We start from the raw sequence: 12,020 nt of genomic DNA, 5'->3' as shown, positions 1-12,020 counted from the left end.
CTTCATTGGTAGGCCTGCACATGTATTATCTCCTCTGTATTCTTCAACAAGCCTAAATTTCATCTGCAACCCTGAGTAGGCCTCACCTCAAACAAACCTCTGGATAGGCCACACCTTATCGTCATCCTGAATCAATCATTTAAAATGTTAGGGACAGATTTATGATAGCCGTGTGCCTCTTTTGTGCCGCTGTGCGTCACTGACGTAGAGGCGGCGCAAAAGATGCGCTATGTTGCGACATATTTACAACTTGATGCATCTAGGCAGATGTGTCATGCTGTAAAGTCCTGTGCCACATGAAACCTGCGTCAGGTTTCATATAGGCGTTTTGTTGCAGGGTGGGCATTCATTTGCATGAAAGCCCTGTAAAACGAACACAGTGAAATTTAGAAGATTTCACTGAGTCAGCTTTATAGCATTGCTGAATCAAATCCTTACGCCTGTTTGAAACAGGCATAAGGAGTGATGCACCATGCAATGTGTGGCTTCCTCCTGTGCATTGCAGTAGACATGTCGCGCTTACGACGTGATTCCTGCAATGTGCTGCTTTTGCGGCACAGATGCGTGACGCATCTGTGCTGTTTTTGCTCAATGGTGCTCCACATTGTAAATGCGGCACATCATGGGTGGCAGAGCAGCGGTGCACGTTAACTGGTGCATCCCCGGGGATGCGCCAGTTAACATAAATCTGCCCCTTTACATTTAAGTATGAGCAGGGTAAAAAGAGTCGGTGAGGCTTATCGAAGGTTAAGAAGAGATGAGTCCTGTTCACTGAAAACTTGGACATAGGCCTCACCTCCTCAGCATCGCTGGACATGGCTAAATAATAATTGCAAAATGTTACTCTTGTTAAACAATTTTAATATTATAGTCTCTGAGATTTATCTCTTACTCTGCAACATCTAATTGTTGTTCTCTTTCTTTAAAGATAACGACACATCAACCATGAGTGATAATGAGCAATCAGTTGATCTCGATCTTATCATTGAACTTGTCATTGAAACGTCAGTGGAAGTAGATCCCTTGGATGATTTAAATCCTGAGGATGATGAAGAACATGATGAGGATGCCGATTTGTCAGAATTGTATGACATAGGGTGGGAAGCTGACCTGCTTGAGCCTATGGAACTATAAACATTTATTTTTAAAAGTTACTGGAAATGAAAAGTAAACATGTAAACCGTTTCATTTAAAATTAAACACAACTTCAAAAACAGGTTGTGTGTAGTGTCTTTAATAAAATAGTCAAATATGCTCATAAAATTAGTTCAGATTCACATATAAAACAGCACAGGTCAAATGTAGAAGCATTCCATTTCTTTGCTACTATTTGTGACTACTAGATTTGCCAATGCACTAAAAATTATTCTATGTAAAAATGAGAAGTAGTGTGTTAAATTTTTGATGACTGTTATTGATTTACTGTTTGCTAATAGTGGTTAATAACATTTTTTATTATATTTTACCACAGATTCAACTGCAGATCATTTCAAAATTAAAGAATGCCTTTGAAGGACAGAAGGCGAAAGGCTACCAAACATCAAAGACAGCAGCTTAATAAATTGTTGCAGCAGACCTCTACAATAAAAACTCGTCAAGTCACCAAGAAAGGTCCGGGTAAGATAAAGAAATCATTCATAAGAAACATTTGTAGAAAAAAAAGTAGTACTACAGAAAATGTTTTAGTCCAGAAAAAGAGAAGCAATTTAAACGGAAAGGGAAGGCCAATCAAAAATGTTACTGCTAGAGCAGGAGATAACTCTGTGCATGGTAGTAGAAGGAAAAATCAGTTTAGGGACATTCGTAGACGAATGTTCCGCAACAAGGTCAGCAGAAAGTGGTTTTTTATAAGAGAAAAAAAATTGAGAAAGTTATTGATCAGGCATTTGAAATTAAGCGAAAGTTATTGATTTTGATAATCAATAGAATTAGGAAGCTAAACAAGGCAATTTATGATTTCAAAAGAAATAGTAGATGGAAGAGAACAGTTAATCGTAGTAATTTTTGTGAAGTTTTTTCAGGCGAATGGATGCATAGTTCAAGTTGTGAGGCATTTTTTAATGAGGAGAGTTATTTCCAGGATAATGATTTGGTGCATGCAGTTGACACCAGTGGTCGAGCTTATGAGGTGAAAGATGGTTGTCCAGTTGAAAAAGAAAAACTTGTGACAACAGAGGTAGAAGAGGTGTTAGGTAATGAGGTTTTAGGAAGACGTCCTAAGGGACCTGTGTACACCTGGAAGTGTAGTAGTATTTGCAGTGTGCGACAGGATTCCATCAATTTGCTTTGTGATTTTGTACGGACATTTAATAAGAAAAGTTTGAAGCAGAAAATGATGTTGTTGCAAGAATTAGATCCTTGCAGAGTGAGAGAAGTGACAGGTTTGCATGGTCATTCACTGGCTTGTCTTTCCAGGAGAGTATGCCAGAGTGTTTTTCATCATTTCAGGATGCTAGCAGTGCATCATAATAAAGTGAGGAAATTAGTTAGAATGTTGTATTATGCTAAGAGTCCAGCAGTTATGCTTAAACAATTATGCACTGCTCTTTTGCATGGTTCTGAAATAGATATGAAGAATATTTGTGAAGAAATTGAGTTTTGTTACTTTGGAAGTAAAGAGGAGAATGTTGAAATTGACCCAGAAGAAGAGGGTAATGTGGAAGATAGTGTACAGGTTTCCAGTACAGATAATTTTCTGAAGGAAATTGCCACGTTTCAGGTGAAATCAAGTGAGAGGCCTAATTTCACTTGTGTGTGTTGTCGACGCACTTATTATAAGATTCAGACTAAGTTAGTGGATTTATATGCGAAAAGTGAAAGGCAAAATAATAGTGAATGGAAGGATTTCGCAACATACTTGATGGTAGAAAATTGTTTTGATTTGGGATTGGATCAACGTGTGTGTACTTATTGTTGTAACAAATTAAATCAAAACCAGATGCCTGCTAGAGCGGTTCATAATAATCTGGAATTGGTTGAGATTCCTTCTGAATTGAAGGATTTAAATACTTATGAATCTATTTTGATTCAAAGTATCCATCCCTTTCAGGCTATTGTAAGAATGGAGCCAAAGACAGGGAAATTGCCTCCCTCAGATTTACAGAGAGGATTAAAGGGAAGAGTTGTTTATTTGCCTCTAGATTTGAAGAAAAACATTAATACAATTGGAGTAGAAAAAGTGGAAGAGGAACCTCTGGTTATCTTAGTTAATGGGGTTCCGACAAAGAGTAAGAAAATATGGCAAGATTTAGTGGATGTTAGGAAAGTCAAAAAGGCAACATTGTATTTGAAAAAAACCAATAAGTACTATAAGAATGTATATGTTGCAGAAGAGGAAGTAAGTGAAGAAGAGGATAGCGATTTGTGTGCTGGTCAAATTGAGAAAGTAGAACCCTCTAAAAGTGAAGAAATATATGAACATTATAGTGTTCATCCTTTGCATTCCAAGGAAGTCATGGGGAATGCTATTGAGTTGTTTCAAATGAAACAAGCCAAAGGGAGTCCCATTAGTGTTTGGGAGGAAAGTTTGGAAGCTCGGTGTTTCCCACAGCTATTTCCAACAGGTCAAGGAGGAAGATATGATGAGCGAACTCATCAAATTCCTGCTTCTGAATACCGGACTTTACGATTGTATGCAGAAGATCCTAGGTTTCGACAATGCATTCCCTATTTGTTTCATCTCCTGTTTGAAAGCGATCTGTCTGGACTGTCATATGCAGTGAACCACAACTTGAAAAGTGGTATACAGATGCAAAACATCTCGGCAAGTGACTTTATGGATAAAGTCAATGTGCAAGACAGTATTTTGGATTCTCACCTGATTAATCTCATGGTGTGTCAGCGTAGTACTAATGAGTACTGGTACCGTCGTCATGGTGATTTAAAATGTATGCTGAGGAACTTAGGAACTCCCACATGGTTCCTCACTCTCAGCTGTGCCGAGTATGGCTGGGAAGACTTACTTGAATTTCTACGAGAGGCAAATGGAAACATTGAAAATATCGAATTCAAGACACCCGGAGAACTGTGCTCTTTGGATCCAGTGAATGTATGCAGGTACTTCAATCATAGATTTGAAGCTATGATGTCTTTCATCATGAACAAGAAAAATCCACCTGTTGGAGAGGTGTTGGATTTCTTCTGGAGAAAGGAGTACCAAGCAAGAGGTGCTCCTCATATACATATGCTGCTGTGGATCAAGGATGCACCTAAATTTGGAACAGATCCAGAAGACTTAGTGATGAGTTTCATAGAACAGTATTCTACATGTGCTGTTCCAAACGCAAAGGAGGACAAAAGCCTAAGAGAACAAGTTCTACGCTTCCAAAGCCATCGTTGTGGAAAGTACTGTCGTCGTAAATTCAGAAACAAGGACAAGTTCTACACCAAATGTCGTTTCGCCTTTCCACGACCGGTGATTTCTAAAGGAAGAGTGAACAGTTTGATGTCTTCGCTGCGACATAATGTGATGAAGAAATCACCTAAAAACACATACAATTTGAAACGGAACGAAGAGTCCAAGTACATCAACGACTACAACCCAGTGATTTTGTCCATGTGGAATGCTAACATGGATATACAGTTCGTGGCTGATAACTGTATGGCTGTGGCTCGGTATGTGACATCTTACATCACCAAAAAAGAAAAGACAGAATTGAAGGATATGTGGGAGGACATTTCCCATGAAAAGAGCCTCAGTAAGAAGTTGTACAGTTTCAGTCTGAAGATGTTGTCACATCGAGAAATCGGAGCTTACGAATGTTCTGACCGGTTGTCTTCAGCAAGTCTCTATGCCAAATCCAGGAGTATCGTTTGGGCGAGTCTTGGTCTTGCTGCAACGCGTAATCGAGTTCTGAAACCTGTGCGGGAAATTGAGTATTTGGCGGAAAAGGAGCCAAACAGTACCGATATTTTGAAGACCAACATGTTGGATACATATTATCCAAATAGAAGCAGTCACCTCAAGAATGTTTGTCTGTATGAGGTTCTACAAAATTACATATTCAAGAGGAACATCAATGAAGATATTGATAAAGGAGTGTATGCTGTAATTGGAAGTGATATAAACATACAATTTGACCCCCACACCTGTACTTAGAACTTGTTGTTTAGAGAAAAACAATAATCAGGACAATTTCTGATTACGTAGGCTTATTTATTTTAGCCCTTGCTTTTTTTTAAAGGTATTTCAAATTTAAGAGTTTGGATATGTACAAGAAAAACACTACACAAATAGTCATTAAACAAAATTAGACAATTCTACATTCTTTTACAAATACACAAAGTCATACAATACAAGACATTTTTTGAACGTTATTTACAGTGATAATATATCTTAAGGTAGTGAAAAAAACAGAAGAAATTATTTATAGTGATAACACGTATCAATCATGAAACAAAACAGTGATTCTACTGAGAAAAAGATTTTTTGCAAGAAGGCGAGTGGATATAAATAAATTAATATTATATCACAATCATTTCTTCGTATTTTTTAAAGGGGCCTTCTTACTGCCGACGCGTTTCGACCGGTTAAATAAATCAACACGGTCTCATCAGGGCGTTTTCACTTTGTTCCTTGATCTGAAGGAATTTTTATGCAAAAAAGGAAAAAAGAGAAAAACGTCTTATTCGTGTTCTATTCTTTCAAGACCATTTGCCTGTTTCTAACGTGTGTCTGAGACACTAATGTACCTTATGCACGAGTGTAGCTGGATCCAGCCGGTTCAACAGCTCCCTTTTCTTATTTTATGTTGGTTACTCTGTGAAAAGAGTAGTATTCCAGTCAAGCGTTTGGTGCGTGGAAGGTGCCTATACTGATTATTTAATACATATCAGTTTCCTACCTGTGAGCAGCGCCGTGTGTCCTTGATTGAAAGTCCTATTGTTCTTTGAGTCTTTTAGTCTGCGTCCAGCGTGGTTATTAATATGCGTGCCTGGGCGCCCCTACATAAAAGGAGAGCGTGGTTTTGTACTTCTATTCAAATTCCGGTGCTGTCATACTTTTATAGTAAAAAGAGGTTGAAGTACCTTGTGGGGGGAGCGAGCGGCCCTCGCTCAGCGAATGTTTCTATTTTTTCGGATGCCCACACCTTTCAGCTTCAATCTGCTGAATGACAACGGGGCTCATTACTACATGTTTTAACTCGCATTACTTTTTAAACAAACACGGTTTGGGGCGGCTGGTTCTTACCTTTGGTTAAAACAAAGGATGAATCAAGGTCCAGGGATCTCACAGCGCTGTGTGCTTCTCAGTGCATCTAGCGTTTTGCAACAGCCTCCATGTTGCTGTGGGCATTGCATATAGGTTTGGTCACATGGCCTGGGGATTCTGGGACATGTAGTTTTTACATAACCGGGATGTTATTCTGTTTTTAAGGGGGTGCATTTACGAGGGATATCCACCACCCACATTACTCGCGCAGAGCACCATTTCATCATTAATCTTATTTGTTTAGCAGACCGGTGTGACTCAAATCATGAATCAATGAAATTTCAATTAAAGTCTAGAGACCTCCGACAGTGTATTAAGCCCACTTTGTGTGCTATTGAATTTTAGTATCAAATATGCTTCTTTAGTAAGGAGCATTTTCTCAATGTCAGGCGGGCACCTGCTTTGGTTAATGCTATATAGCACTGTCCATTTGAACTCTGTTTCGCGGTGGTTAGTCTCTGTGAAATGCTGAACCATGGGTGCATTCACCACTTTGTTTTTCAGTCTTGATCTGTGCTGGGTGATGCGAGTGTTTACTTGTTGGCAAGTCTTGCCTATATAGATTTTGTCACAAGGACATACAATCGCATACACCACATTGCGGGACCGACAATTGGTAAATCCAACATTTTTCCATTTGATGTTATGGTGGGTGAAATCGCTACCTTCTATCGTTGTGTCACATGAAATACAGTTGCCACATCTATGGTGGCCACTGATCGGTTTCAGACCCCATTTGGCCAAAAGATCACTCTTAGGTTTTTGTATTCGCACATCTGCGCAAACCAATTGTTGACCTATACTCTGGTTCTTTTTGTAGGCGAATATAGGCTTGGGGAATGGACATTCCAATTCCTCCAACAAATGCCAATTTTGGAGAATCATTTGTCTCACTTTATGAGTGTCTGGACCAAAGGTTGTAACGCAGACCATCTTGTCTGGTTCAGATTTTTTCTTGTCTTGTGTTAGCAAACACTCCCTCGGTGTATATCTAGCTCTTTTGTAGGAGTGTTTGAGCAACTTTTTGGGATAGCCTCTGTTGGTCATTTCCCCACAAAATGTTTGAGCATGTCGGTCATAGTCAGTTACTTCCGAGCAGTTCCTGCTGATTCTAAGGAGCTGTCCATAAGGGAGGTTTGCCCGGAGGTTTCTGGGATGTGCACTTCCATGGTGGAGAATCGTATTTTTATCGGTCTTCTTTTTAAAGAGAGACGCTTTTAAATGACCACCTTCATCAGAGATTTCCACATCAAGGAAAGTCATCCTGTTGTTACTTGATTCAATAGAGAATTTTATGTCATGGTGTTTATTATTCAACCAATGGTGAAATTCCATTAATTCAGTGTGGCTCCCCTGCCACAGGAGCCACACGTCATCAATGTATCTCAACCACTGTTTGATGTGCTTCTTGAAAGGATTATTATTTTCAACAAATTTATGTTCGTATTCTGCCATATACAGTACTGCCATTTCCGGCGCATAGGGACATCCCATGGCCGTACCTTTGATTTGAATAAAAAACTCATCGTTGAAGCGGAAGTAATTTTTCTTCAACGTTAGCTCCGCTAGTTGGAGAATGTAAGCTGTTGGCACACGGTGGGGCCTTTCTCTAGTCTCTAAATACATTTCCATAACCTCCAAGGCTTCCTCTTGGGGGATTTGGGTATAAAGAGACGTGACATCCATTGTCACCATGATCTCAGTTTGGACATTAAATTCTGTGCCTTCAACTTTGACTAAAAAGTCGGTGGTATCTTTGAGGTACGAGTTAACTTTGCTCACAAACGGCTTCAAAAAGTAGTCCACATATTTAGAGATCGGCTCTAGGCATGAGTCGCACCCAGAGACGATTGGTCGTCCTGGGGGGTCATCTAACCTCTTGTGGATCTTTGGCAAGAAGTATAAGATGGGTGTCCTGGGGCATTTTTTGACCAGAAATTCTGCCTCCTTTGGTCCCACATAGCCATTGTCAACACCTGTCTGAACCAGTTCCATTATCGTGCCTTGAATTTGCCTCAATGGATCTTCCTGGAGTTTCCTATACCACACCTGATTGTATACCTGTGTAGCACCCTCCGCTAGATATTTGTCACGTTGCCAAATTACCACGGCCCCGCCTTTATTTGTTGTTTCAGGCCTGAGGAACAAATCCACTTTTTGCCCCAATTATAACATCCCCAAACAGGTAATTGCATTTGAACAGGTCCTTTTATCATCTTTAAATAAACTGGAAAGAGACAAAAAATATGTCAGGCAGAACATCAGCAAAGGACAGAAAGTGGCAATAAAAAATCTGAGAGAAGACTCGTCAATTATAATTAAACCCGCCGATAAAGGCGGGGCCGTGGTAATTTGGCCACGTGACAAATATCTAGCGGAGGGTGCTACACAGGTATACAATCAGGTGTGGTATAGGAAACTCCAGGAAGATCCATTGAGGCAAATTCAAGGCACGATAATGGAACTGGTTCAGACAGGTGTTGACAATGGCTATGTGGGACCAAAGGAGGCAGAATTTTTGGTCAAAAAATGCCCCAGGACACCCATCTTATACTTCTTGCCAAAGATCCACAAGAGGTTAGATGACCCCCCAGGACGACCAATCGTCTCTGGGTGCGACTCATGCCTAGAGCCGATCTCTAAATATGTGGACTACTTTTTGAAGCCGTTTGTGAGCAAAGTTAACTCGTACCTCAAAGATACCACCGACTTTTTAGTCAAAGTTGAAGGCACAGAATTTAATGTCCAAACTGAGATCATGGTGACAATGGATGTCACGTCTCTTTATACCCAAATCCCCCAAGAGGAAGCCTTGGAGGTTATGGAAATGTATTTAGAGACTAGAGAAAGGCCCCACCGTGTGCCAACAGCTTACATTCTCCAACTAGCGGAGCTAACGTTGAAGAAAAATTACTTCCGCTTCAACGATGAGTTTTTTATTCAAATCAAAGGTACGGCCATGGGATGTCCCTATGCGCCGGAAATGGCAGTACTGTATATGGCAGAATACGAACATAAATTTGTTGAAAATAATAATCCTTTCAAGAAGCACATCAAACAGTGGTTGAGATACATTGATGACGTGTGGCTCCTGTGGCAGGGGAGCCACACTGAATTAATGGAATTTCACCATTGGTTGAATAATAAACACCATGACATAAAATTCTCTATTGAATCAAGTAACAACAGGATGACTTTCCTTGATGTGGAAATCTCTGATGAAGGTGGTCATTTAAAAGCGTCTCTCTTTAAAAAGAAGACCGATAAAAATACGATTCTCCACCATGGAAGTGCACATCCCAGAAACCTCCGGGCAAACCTCCCTTATGGACAGCTCCTTAGAATCAGAAGGAACTGCTCGGAAGTAACTGACTATGACCGACATGCTCAAACATTTTGTGGGGAAATGACCAACAGAGGCTATCCCAAAAAGTTGCTCAAACACTCCTACAAAAGAGCTAGATATACACCGAGGGAGTGTTTGCTAACACAAGACAAGAAAAAATCTGAACCAGACAAGATGGTCTGCGTTACAACCTTTGGTCCAGACACTCATAAAGTGAGACAAATGATTCTCCAAAATTGGCATTTGTTGGAGGAATTGGAATGTCCATTCCCCAAGCCTATATTCGCCTACAAAAAGAACCAGAGTATAGGTCAACAATTGGTTCGCGCAGATGTGCGAATACAAAAACCTAAGAGTGATCTTTTGGCCAAATGGGGTCTGAAACCGATCAGTGGCCACCATAGATGTGGCAACTGTGTTTCATGTGACACAACGATAGAAGGTAGCGATTTCACCCACCATAACATCAAATGGAAAAATGTTGGATTTACCAATTGTCGGTCCCGCAATGTGGTGTATGCGATTGTATGTCCTTGTGACAAAATCTATATAGGCAAGACTTGCCAACAAGTAAACACTCGCATCACCCAGCACAGATCAAGACTGAAAAACAAAGTGGTGAATGCACCCATGGTTCAACATTTCACAGAAACTAACCACCGCGAAACAGAGTTCCAATGGACAGTGCTATATAGCATTAACCAAAGCAGGTGCCCGCCTGACATTGAGAAAATGCTCCTTACTAAAGAAGCATATTTGATACTAAAATTCAATAGCACACAAAGTGGGCTTAATACACTGTCGGAGGTCTCTAGACTTTAATTGAAATTTCATTGATTCATGATTTGAGTCACACCGGTCTGCTAAACAAATAAGATTAATGATGAAATGGTGCTCTGCGCGAGTAATGTGGGTGGTGGATATCCCTCGTAAATGCACCCCCTTAAAAACAGAATAACATCCCGGTTATGTAAAAACTACATGTCCCAGAATCCCCAGGCCATGTGACCAAACCTACATGCAATGCCCACAGCAACATGGAGGCTGTTGCAAAACGCTAGATGCACTGAGAAGCACACAGCGCTGTGAGATCCCTGGACCTTGATTCATCCTTTGTTTTAACCAAAGGTAAGAACCAGCCGCCCCAAACCGCGTTTGTTTAAAAAGTAATGCGAGTTAAAACATGTAGTAATGAGCCCCGTTGTCATTCAGCAGATTGAAGCTGAAAGGTGTGGGCATCCGGAAAAATAGAAATATTCGCTGAGCGAGGGCCGCTCGCTCCCCCCACAAGGTACTTCAACCTCTTTTTACTATAAAAATATGACAGCACCGGAATTTGAATAGAAGTACAAAACCACGCTCTCCTTTTATGTAGGGGCGCCCAGGCACGCATATTAATAACCACGCTGGACGCAGACTAAAAGACTCAAAGAACAATAGGACTTTCAATCAAGGACACACGGCGCTGCTCACAGGTAGGAAACTGATATGTATTAAATAATCAGTATAGGCACCTTCCACGCACCAAACGCTTGACTGGAATACTACTCTTTTCACAGAGTAACCAACATAAAATAAGAAAAGGGAGCTGTTGAACCGGCTGGATCCAGCTACACTCGTGCATAAGGTACATTAGTGTCTCAGACACACGTTAGAAACAGGCAAATGGTCTTGAAAGAATAGAACACGAATAAGACGTTTTTCTCTTTTTTCCTTTTTTGCATAAAAATTCCTTCAGATCAAGGAACAAAGTGAAAACGCCCTGATGAGACCGTGTTGATTTATTTAACCGGTCGAAACGCGTCGGCAGTAAGAAGGCCCCTTTAAAAAATACGAAGAAATGATTGTGATATAATATTAATTTATTTATATCCACTCGCCTTCTTGCAAAAAATCTTTTTCTCAGTAGAATCACTGTTTTGTTTCATGATTGATACGTGTTATCACTATAAATAATTTCTTCTGTTTTTTTCACTACCTTAAGATATATTATCACTGTAAATAACGTGCAAAAAATGTCTTGTATTGTATGACTTTGTGTATTTGTAAAAGAATGTAGAATTGTCTAATTTTGTTTAATGACTATTTGTGTAGTGTTTTTCTTGTACATATCCAAACTCTTAAATTTGAAATACCTTTAAAAAAAAGCAAGGGCTAAAATAAATAAGCCTACGTAATCAGAAATTGTCCTGATTATTGTTTTTCTCTAAACAACAAGTTCTAAGTACAGGTGTGGGGGTCAAATTGTATGTTTATATTGTAATAGATGGTCCAGCCCCCTGCACGACCCAGGACCTAACTCCTTTTGCTCTCGTAATTGGAAGTGAGGGATGTCTCGTCAAGCAAAGAAAATGCCACTTGGTAAACCATAGAAAATTGAGTGGCGAATCTCCTGAAAAAAAAGAGTTTTTCTATTTAGCACTTTTGCAACTTTTCAAGCCTTGGCGTGCAGAAGAGGAACTG

This window comes from Lissotriton helveticus, chromosome 6 (genome assembly GCF_964261635.1).
Source record: "Lissotriton helveticus chromosome 6, aLisHel1.1, whole genome shotgun sequence".
Lineage (NCBI taxonomy): Eukaryota > Metazoa > Chordata > Amphibia > Caudata > Salamandridae > Lissotriton > Lissotriton helveticus.
Note: the sequence above shows the minus strand (reverse complement) of the source record.